The sequence below is a fragment of the Xenopus laevis genome, chromosome 1S (assembly GCF_017654675.1).
Source record: "Xenopus laevis strain J_2021 chromosome 1S, Xenopus_laevis_v10.1, whole genome shotgun sequence".
Taxonomy (NCBI): domain Eukaryota; kingdom Metazoa; phylum Chordata; class Amphibia; order Anura; family Pipidae; genus Xenopus; species Xenopus laevis.
In genome coordinates this window covers 161,412,099-161,429,316 of record NC_054372.1, presented here as the reverse complement: position 1 = coordinate 161,429,316, position 17,218 = coordinate 161,412,099, and positions in this window count along the sequence as shown.

The following is a 17,218-nucleotide window of genomic DNA, read 5'->3' as shown; positions in this document are numbered from 1 at the left end:
AAAATTGGTGCCCCAAAAGATTTTCTAAAAAAAAAAACATTGGTGGCAGGGGCCTATAGAATATTAAAATAATACATTGGTGGCCAGAGGATTAAAAAAACCACATTGGTGTTCAGTAGAACTGAACTCGTGGTTTCAGCATTTCAACTTCGCCTCCTTTCGTGACTTTGGGTCTTTTCGCCCCTTCAGGACTTCAATATCGGCTGTGTCTTCGGGTCCTTCGGCTGTTGGCACTTCCGCATTTCGGCTGTTTGCGATGGCCGCACGCACGGCTTTGTCGCTCTCAAGGGGGGCCGGCTCTTTTCAAAACTGCAGCACTGCTGAGACCCCCTTCATACCTGGGCCTGGGACACTTGTCCCCCCTGTCCCCCCCCTGATGGCGGCCCTGCCCTGACCCATACAAACTGTGCCCACTTTACCACAAAATTCCACACTTTTTGTGTTGACAGTACAAAATGATTGGTCACATTATACTTGGTGGCAAGTTTACTTTTCACATGAGAGAGCTGTTATCTGATTAGATAGCAGGTTCCAATACATTCTATACAGTACAGTCCAATCATAGAAAATGTCTCACTTCAAGTTGAGTTTTTCTGACAATACCAGGACAATACCAGAATCTGCAATTTAAAGCTTGAACTTGATGGACATGTGTCTTTTTTCAACCTAACTTACTATGTTACTATGTTACATATACTATATATGCGTGAAAAAAGAAGTATAGAGCAGAAGTGTGAAGGGCTGAGAACATAAGCAATAGTCAGAAGGAGGCGTGAGAAGATGAGAAAAGAGTTGAGCAAAAGAAACAAGGGAAATAAGTTAGGGAAAAGAAACAAAATTGACAAAATGGCTGAGGGAGAGGAAGAGAACAAAAGCAGGGAGGCCAAATTAAAAGGGTAAGAGGATGAGGAAGAACATAAAATAAATGGGAGATCAGACAAGGAAAGGTGATAACATAAATTAAAGGTATTGCTGGATCAGAAATGGCGGTAAGGACTAATTAAGAAGACAAGGGCAAATTAATAAACATAAAAAGGACAAATAGATCACAATAAAGTAAAAAATGGAGAAAGCAAAATAATAAGTGGAACTGAGTAAGATGAGGGAAAAGAGAACATAATAAAGAAGGTTCTAGGTAAAGAAGAAGGGAAGAGAGTAGAAGGCAAAGGAGAAAAAGACCAAGAGGGGAAAGGTGACATATTAAAAGAACAGAGAAGAATGAGAAAGAAGTAAAAATAGAGATAAGACAAGAAAAATTTGGGATGAGACAAAGGAGACACCAGTGGAATAAACAAAAAAGAAAGACATGACGACAGAAGAAAATGTTTAAAGTGGAAAATTATATATCAGAAGAATATTTAAAAAAAGTGCTGAATATAATGTAGAATGGCAGGTCGCCATCTTCCGGATCTTTGTGTAGCCTTCGGGTCTTAACGCCGATTTGTGCATGAGCAGTTGAAGCCAATTCATAGCGTTACCCAACTGTGCATGCGCTGGCAGGCTTTGTGGTGGCGAAGAGACCCGAAGACTACACGTAGATCCGGAGCTCCACTGCGCTTCTCTGCATGTAAGGGTCATAATTTATAAAAGGGGTTTTATTAAACACTAAAGCACATCATGGGGAGGGTGAGGGGGGCAATACCTGCAAGATTAGGGGGGCATTTGGTAGGGGTGTTTAGTTCTCCTTTAAAGAAAAGACAATATAATGTACGGGTGCCCTGCACTGGCAAACCGGTGTTTACTTCAGGAAAACAACTATAGTTTATATAAACAAGCTTCTGTGCAGTGATGGGGGCAGCGATTCAAGTATAGGACACACAGTAGATAACAGATAAGTTCTGAAGAATCCCATTGTATACTACAGAGCTTATCTGTTATCTGCTGTGTATCCTGTGCCTTTTCCCCTTTTTCAGCTTTGGATATCTGCCCCATGACTACACAGCAGCTTGTTTATATAAACTATAGTAGTGTTTCTGAAGCAGTTTTACCAGTGCAGCACAACAGTATTCTCATTACTTTTTAGAACACTTTAATTTTTGTTGGTGTTACTGTTACATTTAAAGGAATATGAAGAAAGGACATGGGAACATTTAAAATGAAGTAGGGATGCACCGAATCCAGGATTCGGTTCGGGATTCGGCCAGGATTCTGCCTTTTTCAGCAGGATTCGGATGAATCCTTCAGCCCAGCCGAACCAAATCCGAATCCTAATTTGCATATGCAAATTAGGGGCGGTGAGGGAAATCGCGTGACTTTTTGTCACAAAACAAGGAAGTAAAAAAAGTTTTCCCCTTCCCACCCCTAATTAGCATATGCAAATTAGGGTTCGGATTCGGTTCGGTATTCGGCCGAATCTTTCGTGAAGGATTCAGGGGTTTGGCCGAATCCAAAATAGTGGATTCGGTGCATCCCTAAAATGAAGCAACAATAAGGAAATGACAGTGAGAGAAAATTAATAAAAGGGCATGGGGAAAGACAGAAGATAGAAACCTTGCTGCGGTTGTGCTTTACTATGTGATTTGAAAAGGTGGAGTGGCCATATGAAAAACTTCCCCCAGTTTTGTCAGCCCTTCATGTTATAAGTGCGGCATTCTGTAATCTTCTGTCCCTAAATCTTCAATGTTAAATTCCTGTTTCAATATCTTAATTTTGGACACATTTCCCAATACATTGTTGCATGTTATTACATACTGTACCTTTTGCCTGGTGTAGGACAGGGAAATGTGAGTTTAGTACTACAGCTCTGCACTGTAGCCATGGTAGCTACAATGTTTATTAAGGTATGCAGTCAGTGCCGGATTTCAATGACCGGCGCCCCTAGGCCGCGCGGTCCTAGCGCCCACCTCACCTTCCCAGCGCGCCGGCGAAAAAACGCCGGCGCAGCTGCTGTAATTTAATGGGGACGCACACGTCCCCATAATGCGGCTGGGCGGCATGCCGCCCCTATTTTCTTGCCGCCCTAGGCCCGGGCCTATGCGGCCTTGCCGCAAATCCGGGCCTGTATACAGTATGCACTATATTTGGAGAAGAATGTTATTCCCGTGCACTTTACAAAACATAATACATGGAAAATAATCTGATAATATCCACTAGATTATTTTGCAAAACAAAAAATTCAGGTGATTTTATTAATATTTCCACAGGAGCATCCACCCTTTGTGCTGCTGCTTAATTGGCAATTGTTTATGTCTATTCATGGTCTAAAGATAAGTGTGGAAAAGTCTGCTCATATCCTATAACAGTTATGTGTGAAACAAGAGGCTTCCAAGTTGGTATTTGATTTAGGAAGTGCTGCACATGAAAAACATGATGAAATGAGGTACTTGCAATTTCTTCGCACTCTGAGATCCTGAACTCTAAGATCCAAGTTGAAATACTTTTTGTATAAGTACAATGTGTGCATATGTTAAAGTTTGAAATTCATTTTTCCACTGTGCTTATTATTGCAAGCTGTCTTCCTTGTTATCAGCCTTTTTGGCTCAGAGATGTTCACTGCAGGGTCCTTCACTGGCTTACAAAGAAGCAATAAGTGAAATTTACCATAAATGCTGTATAAGGGAATAGATTTTCAGAAACACTGAGTATTGCAGTAGCCCCCATAATTGCTGACTTGGTGAATTTGAAATGTGACATTTGTAGCATTTTTATTACAGGTGTGGACACAAACAGCTGACGGGTTAGTATGATGTGAGCTCAAAGTGGCAAATGGATTGCAGGAAATTAATTAACATCCCATTAGTGATGGGCAAATAAATTCGTCATGCCAGAATTTGCAGCTTATTTCCATTCTGACGGCGTCAAAAAATTTTGGACGCGCGTCGGAAAAGTCGCTCGCGTCCAAACCGTAGCATGTCAAAATTATTCAGACACCCATTGCCCAGCATCAAAATTGGCGTGAGCATCAGAATTGACATAGGCATCAAAATTCGAATTTCATGAATTTTTCACCATTTTACTAATTCTGCGTTAAATTCACGAATTTTTCTGCGAAACGGGACAAATTCACCCATCACTACATCCTAGTAATAACTAAACACCAGCAGAATTTGTTATATTAATGGTACACAAGAGCCATGTTTACCTATATTCAGGGATAAAAAAGAACTAAGGAGCAAACACCAGATAGATGAAGATAAGGACAGTTAGAGCGGCAACCTGAGGCCTAGAGTTCTAGAGGTTTTCTAGAGCTGTGAGACCACTGTCAGTGAGAGACGTAAAAACGTTCTTGGTACTATCTGGCATCATTAAAGCTAACAGTAACTTCTTTGCCCTGTACTTATTCAACATTCTTCTCATATTTATTTTATGTAAGAAATGTATGTCTTAATTAAGGCTGATAATCTTTCCAAACTAAGCACTGGCCATTTGTTAAAGGGATTCTGTCTGTTATTTCTAAATTACACTGTTTACACTGCAAATAATTCAATGTACCATGTAAAATTTCATTCCTGAACCAGCAAGTGTATTTTTTTTAGTTGTAATATTGGTGTGTAGACAGCCATCTCAGGTCATTTTGTCTGGTCATGTGCTTTCAGAAAGAGCCAGCACTTGGAACCACTTTCTGGCTGACTGTTGTTTCTTCTTAATGTAACTGAATGTGTCGCAGTGGGACCTGGATATTACTATTGAGTGCTGTTCTTAGATCTACCAGGTAGCTGTAATCTTGTGTTAGGGAGCTGCTATCTTGTTACCTTCCCATTGTTCTGTTGTTAGGCTGTTGGGGGGGGGGGGAAAGGGAGGGGATGAAATCACTCCAACTTGCAGTACAGCAGTAAAGAGTGACTAAAGTTTATCAGAGCACAAGTCCCTTGACTGGGGGCAGCTGGGAAACTGACAATATGTCTAGCCCCGTGTCAGATTTCAAAATTAAATATAAAAAAATCAATTTGCTCTTTTGATAAATGGATTTCAGTGCAGAATTCTGCTGGAGCAGCAGTTAAAAAAAAACATTTTTCCCATGACAGTATCCCTTTAATGTAGGCTTGCACTTGCACTAGGCTTGCCACCTTAGCAGGTAAATTTATCCTTTACTTGCAACTAGGCTTGGGCGAATTTGACCCATTTTGTTTAGACAAAAATGAGTCGCCAGCGAAATGTCGCCGACGCCCATTAAAGTCCACAGGCGTCAAATTTTTTTTGACACACGTCATTTCTGTGGCACAACAAGGTGAAAAAATTCGCCCATCCCTACTTGCAACCCTGGCCCACCCTCTTAAGCACCGACACAAGCAGAATTTGTCCCATGAAAAGCCAGATTTTAGCAAAATCCTATAAAATTGTGTATTGATTGCTACATTTCTAGGGCGCAAATGATCGTATTGTTCTGACAAAATCGCCCAACAGTCGATTGGACAGGTTTAAAATTTTTTGTTGGGAAACAATGAAATCAGTCATTGGATGGTCAGATGATAATCGTTAAATGATAGTTCACTGCAAATGCTTTTTGCAAAAGTAAACAGAGGAACAGACCATCAGTCCTATACGACAAAGATACAACAAAAGTCTCCTCACATATTGTTTGCAATAGATGGGTGAATCATTTGTTCAAACAATTGTCTGATCGTATGGTCAGGGCCAGATTTACATAGCTGGCGACCCTAGGCCCACTGCTTTTCGTCACCCCTGTCCCTTCCCCTTTTTCATGCAAATTTTTATCATCGGGACCAGAGCAATTGGGATTGGAGCACGGGAAATTTAAAAAACGATTATATCACCTGTGCATCCACAGTGTTTTTGAACCAGTGTGGGTGTGGTTGGGCCTGCCGCCCCCTAAAATCCATCTGCCATAGGTGGTCATGTCCTCTCCACAAATCTGGGCCTGCGTATGATCGTTCACAGAGTGGCGACAAAATCTGCCTGCATATGGCCATCTTTACCCCTTTTCTTCCCAGATCCATTCAGAATCCATCAACAGCTCTAACCCCATTGCATCATCACTCCACCCCTCTACATCATTGTACCGCTCATTTAAGTCACTGCCACACCCCCTTATGTCGCCAGCCATCCACTCACCACAGCCCAGCTGGTACCACACCAGGCACTAAGGTAATTGCAATCTGCAGTCACATTGCAGCATTAGGCCAGAGGCACACTAGTGGGCCTATTTATCATGATGTAAAACATCACAGGTGATGTTGCCCATAGCAACCAATCACCAATTAGATTTCAACAGTCACCTACAAGAAAACAAAAGCAAAGCTCTGATTGGTTGCTAGGGGCAATATCACTGGTGATGTTTTATATAGCATGTAAATTTGACCCCTAGATGTTTGTACACAGGTACAGAAAAGGCTGATCCGCTTAGATTTTGGCATGGAAATGCAAAGGCACTGGTAACTGCTGCAGTAAAGGCCTGACAGAGCATTAAAAAGGAGGAAACCCAGGGGCAAATAAACTAAAGGGCGAAAATTCGCCAGCGTGACATAATTTCGCCAATTTACTAACGGTCGCTGGCTTAACTTCGCTAGCGAAGGAGATAGACTCTAGCGGTACTTCGCTCCCTAACGCCTGGCGAATTTGCACTCTGGTGAATGGATGTAACTACACAAATTCACTAAGATGCGGATTTTACTGAACGTTAACTCTTGCACTAGACTTGCCATCGCCACCTCAGACCATGCGAAGTGCAATAGAGTACATAGGAGTTCCTCAAAAAACTGTTGAAAAAGTCCCAAAAAACGCTGGTGACTTTTCCTTTTTTCAGGGTTATAGCCTGCAAAAGAGCATAACATTTTTTTGGGGAAACCCGCTTCCCCCCTACTTTTCCTAACATGTGGCACATAAATTTTATACTGGGCTTATGTGTAGCGTAATATAAAAACGTTATTTTATTTTATTAAGGTTTCCCGGGCTTGTGTATAGGGATGTAGCGAACTGCCGATTTGGTGTTCGCGAACGCCGTTCGCGAACACCGGCAAAAAATGCGAACGTTCGCGAACAGTTCGCGAACTTCGAACACCCGCTAAAATCGTTCGATTCGAACGATCGAAGGATTTTCATTCGAATCGAACGATCGAAGCCATTCGATCGAATGCTTTTCATTCGATCGAATGCTTACAATCGTTCGAACGAATGGAAATCGTTCGATTTTTAGCGGTCGAAGGAATTCGAATGGTCGAATGGTCGAACGATCGAACGCGAACTCAAAATGCGAACGTTCCCAAACGTTCGCGAACATTCGGCGGACGCGAACGGTCGAAGTTCGCGTGAACTAGTTCGCGGGCGAACAGTTCGCTACATCCCTACTTGTGTAGTGTAATGTATTTGCTGCAACATATATGTCCATTGAACTTTAACTTCCCGCCGTATGCAAATTAGGCAACGTTAGCGCAATTTCGCTTTGCTTGGTGCAGTAATGCTAGCGCAACTTCGCCAGCTCTCAGCGCCCTGGACGCAACTTTGAATTTTAGTGAATTAGCTTTGTCCTGGCGTTGTACTGTCATTGCCAGCAAGGAGTTTTCAACCAAGTATTAGAAATGAACATTTTATTTTCAGTTTTTTAATTTGTCTAATTAATTTTGAGCCCTTGAAATTAAGTGATTGTGTTAAAAAAAGGCTTTAGTTCCTCAAAGTTTTATACAATCTTTTTGTTCAACCTACTGAATTAAAGCTGAAAGTCTGCAGTTTAACTGCATCTGAGTCGTTTAATTTAAAATTCATTGTGGTAATGTAGAGAACCAAAATTAGAAAAAAATTGTCATGAGCCTAACTGTGGTTACACCACTGTGTGAAAGCATGTAATTTCATGCTTTTTAAAAGAAGTTTCCTGGTCACATTACTGTTTTAAAGGGTTATTTCCTAAAATAGGTCCTAAATTGTACAAGTGCAGTTACCAAGTCTGAAAATTAAACCAAAGACCCCGGATTGCTGTTATTACCACATTTGCAATTGAACTCTTACATTCATACAGCCCCTTACGGTAAGTCCACACAGGGCGTTTTGGGGAGATTTGGTCGCCTGGCGTTTTCCGAAGTTGCCTCACGAGGAAACTTTGGGCGACTTCGGAAAACGAATCGACGTGTGTGATTAGCGGTGACGTTTTTTCATTTTAGCCGGCGCATATTCAGGGAAGGCGTTCGGGGAGATTTGTCGCCCCAAAAACGAGGCTATTAGTCGCCAGACGACCAAATCTCCCCAAAATGCACTGTGTGGCCTAACCCTTAGTGTGATCTCATAAGATGGTCCCATATCAGAGCATATTTTATCCAATAATAGTCTATAGGATGAGAATGGCTAAGCTACTAATCTCCACTGTCTTGATACTCTTATACTGTTATTTAGTGGGAGTTCGACCCAAGCAATACAATAACCCTAATGTTCTGCTGCTCCCAGTCCCAATATTTTTTACAAAGAAAGGACATACATGTATATGACTGGCAATTCATCACCTAGAATAAAATCTTGCTTTTTAAAATAAGAATCATATTGTACCTTTTCACAGGCTGCAGCTCTCGGATGTGTTTTACATAATGAATACACTACTGATATTAAATTAAATTTCTTGCTGGGTAAAATATAGTTTTTCTGTTGCTATACTTAAAATAAATTACTCTGTAATGCTAATCAAGCAGGGTGATCACTATTTTATGATTTTATAAATTAAATTTAGCTGATCGCTCTGAGTGCTTTGCCCTTTATGAGGAATAATTCAAGATAATGTATAAAATGATTGGCCAGTAGGTGTCAGCTTTGAGACCAAGCCAATATATTGCATGAAAGTTCACATGAACTTTCAATGTTTTAGGACTAATTTTTTTTTTTTGTTACATTTAGAAGCAAACATCGTATTAGTTGCCATGGGTTACTGCACCTCGACAAATGTATTGCTTTTATTACATACGTGGGTAGGGTTGCTACCTGTCCGGATTTGACCTGGACAGCCCGGTTTTCAGAAGGGATGCCCAAATAAGGAAAACTGGGTAGGATCTCCCTTGATTGACTTGGCAATCACCCAATCGCTGATCAATGCATCATTGCCCCGTTCTGTGACCTCACTCACTCTGCCCACATCGTCACTGGTCCGCCCAATCCGCTCTGACATCATGGCTCAGGTCATGGGCCACGGAAAGGTGGCAACCCTATATGTGGGCAAGCATTATAACTTCCAGAATTAACAATCACTTTTCTTACAACAGGAAACATTAGCTTACAGATGAAGTCCCAAGGGATACCAGGTATCGAAAGCTAGTCATCTTTTCCATGCCTAAAAAAAAGTGGCATTTGGTCTTCTTGTTTCTGTTGTCGTTGCATCGTTGCATCAAATAAAAATACACCTGCAGACTTCATAGTCACTTATAACTTCTCTTTTTCAGCAAGGATAATCACATTTTTGTTCTGTAGCCCTCATTTGCTAAGTCATTATAAGACACCATTGTGTTATAAATTATTATAAAGCACTGTGTAACTTGTTGGCAGTGTATTGATAAATCATGGTAATAATTATAACTGCACAGGAATGAGAGATCTAGCCTTGCAACAATGCGAGGCACACTTTTTTTCTTTAAGGCATGTCCCATAAGGAACGATTTGAACTAAGTTGACCTCAAATCTTCATGAGGGAGGGCCCATAACAAGAGCCAGTATACAATCTACATTTACAGCAATTAACTGTACAACACTTGGGAAAGCAAGCTTATCACAGCTATAGTAGTAAGTAGTGATGAGGGAAATTTTTAACCAAGTTTCGCTGCAACTGACGCCCATAGACTGTAATGGGAGAAAAAATATGTTGCGTGTCAAAAAAATTTTGACGCCTATAGACTTTAATGCATTTTGGCGATTTTTAGCTCTTTCTGTAATTTTCAGCGAAGCAAAACGGGTCAGATTTGCCCATGACTAGTAGTAAGACCCACACATAGATCTACAACACTACAATTATAACAATAAACCCACAGCTATCATACAACAGTGAACCTCCTTATATTGGAATACTGACACAACTCATGCAATATTCACTATAGATGCAGATTACTATAACTGTATAACTGCTATTATGCTCTCTTAGACCTTGAGAACGAAGTAAAAGAAATAAATACTCCTGAAATTTGTTTTCAGGAATGCAGGCATCTTTACAAACCCATACGATCCCAGCCTCAGATCAGGAACAGGGTATCTTCAAATTAAACATCAAACATTTCTTTTCTGTAGCTAAAACTTTAGACAGGGGAGTACTCAGTTTCATTAAAACGTTCCTACCAACAGCCCCAATTCCTTGTAAAAGAACCAAAGAAAAATAGCCAGTTCACTGGCATGGAATATGCTATGCTAGTTGTTTATACTACATCACATCTGCCCCATTTCTGATTCTGCTATGTTAACATTTCTATCACATTCCTGAAATGACAAAATGTAATGGATTGGTAAAATTCTACCAAAGCTCCCCATAGTTTCATAGCTGAATATGCTACAATCTTTGGGGCAGATTTACTAAAGGGCGAAGTAGCCATCGCTAGTGAAAATTCATCCACAGGGACATTGCCAATTTACTAACAGGCGTAAATGACAATTCACTATCCAAAGAGGCTATTGCAGTTTCGCACCCTATTGCCAGACACATTTTCGCTCAGGTGAACAAACGTAACAGAAGAATTTCCTTTGTCACCTTAGACCAGGCGAACTGATAACATGAAGCTACATCCTCCTCAATCCTATGTCAGTGACATCATATCCTGCACACTGGAAAGTCATAAAAGTTATAAAAAAAAAAGCTGGCGTTTTTTCATTTTTTAAAGTGGGATTGTCTTCAAAAGTCTTAACTATTAAAGATTTTTGTTTTAACATTTTTTCCCAACCATTTAAGGAGCATGCCACATTTGTTTTTAGGTGGGCTCATGTCTAGGGCTCTAGAGGCTCTCTTTTGTCTTTATTTTGCTTCCTAGGACATTTGTAATAAAAAGTGGCCATTTCAAGCATTTGCACCAACATCTCTAATAAAGAAGTCCATAGGACCTATATGTACCTGCCCTATTCAAATTGACCTAAGCATAAGAGTACTAACGAAGCAGAATTGAACTATAGCAAAAAATGTCAAACTGGCATGAAGTGTGGCGGATTTTTCAATGGTGAAAAATCGCCCTTTAGTGAATTTGCCCCTTTATCTTTGCCACCAAGCCTAAAATGTAATTCCCTCACAGTCTGCCACATGTTCTTCATCTTTAGCTACCCCTGTGTATGAAGCAAGTACTGGCTTCCAGCATGTGGTTAAAGTAGTCAAGGATGCCCTTTGCTATGCAGCTCTGTGTAACGCTCACTGTGGGTAGGTGCACACAGCTTTAAGGCTGTCTATTTGAGGCCACTTGTGTTACAGAATGTCCAGCTTTCCTGCTGCTTGAAATAGATTCACAAACCAAAATCCCCCTGATCCAGTTTTCTTCAGAAGCAACTGTCCATTTTTCTAATTCTCCAGCCACCCTGAATGTCTTATTTTCATGAATCTGCTATAGTCATAAACTGAACTTCATTGGCCACTGCTTTGGACTACTGTAACTAGTCTGTGGGGATAGGAGGGTTGGAGAACACATGAAGAATTTTACTCCTATGTTAGAGTGCAGGGCCTGTTTCTTATTTCCTCCTTACACTTGTTCACACTATGGCAACAAGGTTGTCGATAATTTTGAGAAACTCAGTGGAAAATGAGAGTAGCAGGGTTGGAGAGCTCAGGAAGAATTGAACTCCTACTTAGAAGAGTTCATGGCCTGTTTCTTATTCTCCTACTTTTGTTGAGACTATGGCAAAAAGGTGTCTGTAATTTTGAGAAACTCAGTGGACAACGTATACTAGCCATAACTGAAATGATGGTAGGAGTGTTGGAGAACTTGTGAAGAATTCAACTCTTATACTAACCATAACTAAAATGCGTCCATATTTATTTGACATTATCATCAATCAAAGTATTCATGCTTTAGATTTCTGCTGCATCCTCTAATGTGTTTGCCAGAACATATTAAACTTCCAAACAGAGATGTTCTTTTGTTTTGGAGGATGGTCGATAACAGGATGTATTCAGTATGATGGGACCCGTGGGATGTATTCAGATATGTGCTGATTACTAAAAGTACTGCGAAATAATTCAGTTGTTGCTTTAGTTTTTATGTCTATTCCTCCTGCCCTATTTCTAATAGAAATATAGATGATAGATAGAGATTTTTTTTTAATTAAAAAGTGAATTATCTATCAACCACTGTACACTGCATTCTGGGACATTTATTTATAATGTATGAGTGTATAGAGTGTACAGACTACTTGACCTTGAAATTTCTAACAATTGCTGGCTGATGGCATTGATAAATATGCAAACCCTAGTACAATCTTTTTTCTAGATCATATATTGCAATATTAAATTATTTCCTTTCATTTGATTCAAAGACCATATTTTTCAATTTAAGAATCTAGTTTTAGGATTCAGAGTCAGATTATTGTAAGTTACAGCTACACTTTTATCAATGTTTTTATTTCATTCATTACTGATGCCACTTGCCTTTTGATGTTATTCACATAAATTAGAACAGTTGTTCCATAACTGCAGAGTTCACCTTCTTTGGGAGCAATGGGAACAGTCATGGGACCACATAATGGTGAAAATAAGTTGGGTATGGAGTAGGACTGGCAGGCATAAGCCACATATAAAGAGAATAAATCCTGTTTATGTCTCTACAGTGTGTATTGTGGAGCACAGTGTTAACTACTGAGTGCTCCAAACACAGTGACGAGGCTCTGTAAAATTACTATCACTTCAATTACTTCACCATCACATCATAGAGAGCAGAAAAGAAAGCTTGAGAGTCAGGAGAAGTGATGTTAGTAGAAATGAAGTAAGCAGAATTTATAAGGGTGTGTAAAATTCAAGAGAAAATTAGGTGTATAGAAGCCAGTTGGGCAGACCATTGCAGGTTAGGTTTGGGGGCAATTCAGAGTGGGGTACACTCCATCTCTGCTCCAGAAGATTCCCTGCGTTGGAACAAGAGGTGTGCACTGAAGTAGCATACAGAGCAATATGTGGGTACAGAGGTGGGTGTGGGTTAATATTTTGCTGGTTAGGGTCGGGTGAGGGTTGAGTTGATAAATACACAATCCTTAAGCGTCCGTACTCTATCCTAGTTTCTCTTCAGGGTGCATGATCAATCTTTCAACATATATTCAATATTTGGAATAATTTATTCCTGGATCAGCACTCCCATTTTTTGTGATATAATGTCCTTTTATTTATACACACATGATATAGGGTTCCAACGTTATATCATGTATCACGTATATCATGTAAAGCAAGGCACTCACAGGACTTATAAAATATGGTGAAAAATAAATAAAATAAATGTTGCCTTTGCAAACACTTTGCCCCTCACATGACAGTAGTATAGCGATTACGAATTTTATAGTTTGTGCGCAGTGTATGCAATAAAACTTCTTAATGAAAAAGTTTACTTTTGCTCCAAAAGTTTAAGCCACCTTGAAGCAGGTGTTAAAAGTCTGCAATGCGCAATTGAGATTCGCAATGCAATTATAGCCTCATGAAGAATATTATATTGCAACATGCACAATTTGTTTTGTGATATTTAATACATTTTTCCCTAAGTCTTTTTTTTTTTTGCAAGTCTTTTTTTGGTTTACTTTGGATCATCAACAAACAGAAAAGAGTTTGAAGTGTAAAAACCTCTGCATGAGACTCTGAAATGCTGTAAACTTATCTGACAGTTAAAGACCCATTATGGGTCATTAACAAATACCCCTGCCAGAAGGGCAAAAAGTACCCATTAGTATTCGTAGAGAGCACAACTGTACATAGTTGTCTGCACAATTTTTATTAAAATTAAGGCTATGTATGCTAAATGTTCCTTAGCTCACAGTCACCATTAAATCCATGCATGGACCTGCATGGACTTTACTGCTATATGCAGTGCCATTATGTCAGTTCCTGCTAGATTGTTTAGACAGCAAGAGAAGCAGACTAGCACAATGTCGAGATAACATACAATTACGAAATCCACTTAAAGTGGTATAACTATATTTTTATTGATTTACCTTTCACCTACTACAAAAGTTAAACTGTAATAAAGGCTGGACACCAAAACATTCAAAGAAAGATATTTAAGGTTTTAGGGGTTAACTTAGTGCTATGGTCTATTCTTTTTTAGTTTTACCCTTTGGAAAAGAAAATAGAAAAATAAGTTTATTTTTCTTTTTTTTTTTATAGACTCAGTGCAGGAATTGTGCCAACAATTGCAAAGAAAATAAACTACGCTCAACTGCCAATTTGTTTTGCTTTTCTTTCGTCTACATACCAGTGAGTAGGAGTAAACCAACTGTTTTCAAAATTATATTTATATTTTACTTTAGTTTATGTTTCAAAATGATTGTCACAGTGTCAATCAACGCATCTATCCTATACAGAAAGATGTTATGTAAAGACAGCTCATAATATGAACATCTCATGTGTAAGGGCATGAAACTCAATGGCCTTTCACTTACAGTACTTAGGGGCTTCATGTATGCTCATTGTGCCACTTGTGCATTGGCTTTCCTCTAGGTGCAAAATAAGGAGCTTATTGATAAAAGTGTGTATCTAATTTTACACCAATAATTACAATATTTGGTATAAAATGAAAGGCCTACCTATAAAGCTGCTGCTCTTAAACTAATCTTGAGCTTGACGTGAACTCAATAAGTAAAACCTTTGTTAGCGCTATTTATAAAATACTGCAGAAGTCTAGTAAACCTGCACAGGTAGTAAAATTATATTAGAATGTATTATTATTATTGTACAATTATTATCATGTATTTATAAATGCCAATATATTGCACAGAGTTGTACAATAAAAAAACTGTATACATTAAACAAGAATGCATACAAAAACAAGCAATAACCAAAACAGCAGTTAAAAAATCTTGTGCAACGGTGCAAAAGTGCTACAGTTTCTATGCAAGTTGACTAGACACTTGTGTAATGTTCTATGCAGGTTTTACTAACCACTTAACTGCTGCTTCTCAGTTTTATAAATTTGCTCTTTGCTGCAGAAAGTTGTATTGTGCTGTTTTGTGCAGTAGGAGCCATCCTTGGCGCACTCATAAAGCAGTGCCATGATGTTACAGTATATATGTAAAACACAAATTTTCAAGACTGCATGTCGTCATGTCACCATTGGGCATTTTGCATGGGAAAAAAGGAAAAAAATATATCAGGAATTAGGGAATAAAGAAAGACAACCCATGGTTCTTTATCACTCTTGTCCCTCTGAATTTGCCTATATATACTTTAGGTAAAGCAGCTTGGAGAAAGCAGCAGAGATAGAGATTCCTCTGAGTTTTATTACAGAAAAGTTTGAAGTTGCTAGGACCCCTTAACAAATGTACTTTGAATAATGGTCAAAGCTGTTAGTATAACAAGTATAAGTGGATGCAACGGCACAAATCTACCTACCATTTGAATAGGGCATAGGTCATAGTAGGGACCATGTTTCAGGGCAAGAACTAAGGGTAGGCAGAAGACGTACCTGCCAAGGCGCAAGCATAGGGAAGTGCTGGGCAGGTGCCTGTTAAAGTGTCTTCTGACTACCCCTAGTCTATGTTCAACGGCCACTGTCACTCTTCCTCCTTTCTGTAACTCTCCCCTCCTCTCTATCATCAATGTTCCCTCTATTTCCTTCTCGGTAATATGTGCAAACTAATTATTTTAAACTGCGTGCTCAGGTCAGAATTGATACAAAATTCTTTGTGCCCTCAAGAATTGTGTGCATGCTCACATTGTCTGTCACTCTCCCCTCCCACTCCTCTGCCACTCCCCCCTCCCCTCTGCCACTCTCCCCTGTCTTCCCCTCTGCTAAGGCAAATATGCGCTCTCATTTGTCAGGCATGCACACATTCGGGGGGCGGGGGAGCGGGGTGGCCAGCCAGGTTGCCTAGGGGGCCCAGTCGGCTTGGCCCGGCCCTGCCATGTTTTACAACCATTGTAAGAACATATTGTCATGGCTAGAGTGAAACAGAAATGTAATTTCTCCTGTACCCCAAGTAAATCCAAACATGGGGAAATTTGCAGACAGAGAGTATGCTAAAGGCATGGTTCATCTAGACAATCCACTCTGCATGGTTCAGCTACAATTCTACTGTACAACACTATACAACAAATAGGTTTGTCTTTGGTCACTACAAGAGATATACTGTATAAGGGGTACATATTGCTCCCAAATATGATTAAATTGTAAACGTCATTGTGAATGTTCTTCAAGTTCAGTCTTGATGCAGTTACCTGAATATAAAATGTTGTTGTCTTTGGTACTTTCCACGAATAACAGTAGTGGAGAGTTACTCCATCAATATTTTGATATGTCAGTATATTTTTAAAACTCTCCAATGACTTATTTTTATTGGTTTGTTTGCTCACAGCATGGGTGTTGTACAGTTTCTTTTTTGTGGTTTGAAAAGCTATAAATTACTGGCAACAAGAGAGTATTTTACAAGCTCCAGGCAATTCCAGGAGCTTAGCATTAGTGTTCTTGGCAGTTGAATTGTACTTATGTGTTCATATGGTCTGACAGCAGCTGGGATATTATTTTGCTACATACTCTGTAGATATATACATACATATGGTTTGACCTTTCACAGCTGTATTCTGGCTGTATGTAGGTACAAGTATTTGTTAAAATGTGGGGCTAATACACCAACACATGTGCAAAGTGCTCTGGCTCTAACTGCAGGCAGCTGCTAAGTAGCATGTGATGCAACTGAAACAAAATTTACCACTCTGGACACTACCTATTGCTGCTCCACTCTGGGAGTGATGAGAGTTTCCTTGTGGGATATAGATCAGAATTTAATGAAGGCAAGGTGCTAAAAATAGTACTTTATTTAATAAATGAGCCTTTATGTCCGTTATCTGTGCTGTTTGTGCTAGTATATGTATACTGAAGGGTAAAGGGGTCATTTACAATAAGTGCTATAGGTGCTATAACTATAGGGGAGGAACATGAACAAATCAACAAAAATAAACTATTATTTTTAAACACTGGACCTACTGTGGACATTGATGCCAACAGTGGTGGATTCTTGTGATGTCTACACAGGCACCCACTTCTGGGCTACTGCTTGGTCCAGATGTTGCAGATCCAGACCTGTGTGCCCCTGAGTTATATAGCTACATAGTTAAATCGGGTTGAAAAAGGACAAAGTCCATCAAGTCCAACCCCTCCAAATGAAAACCCAGCATCCATACACACAACCCTCCCTACTT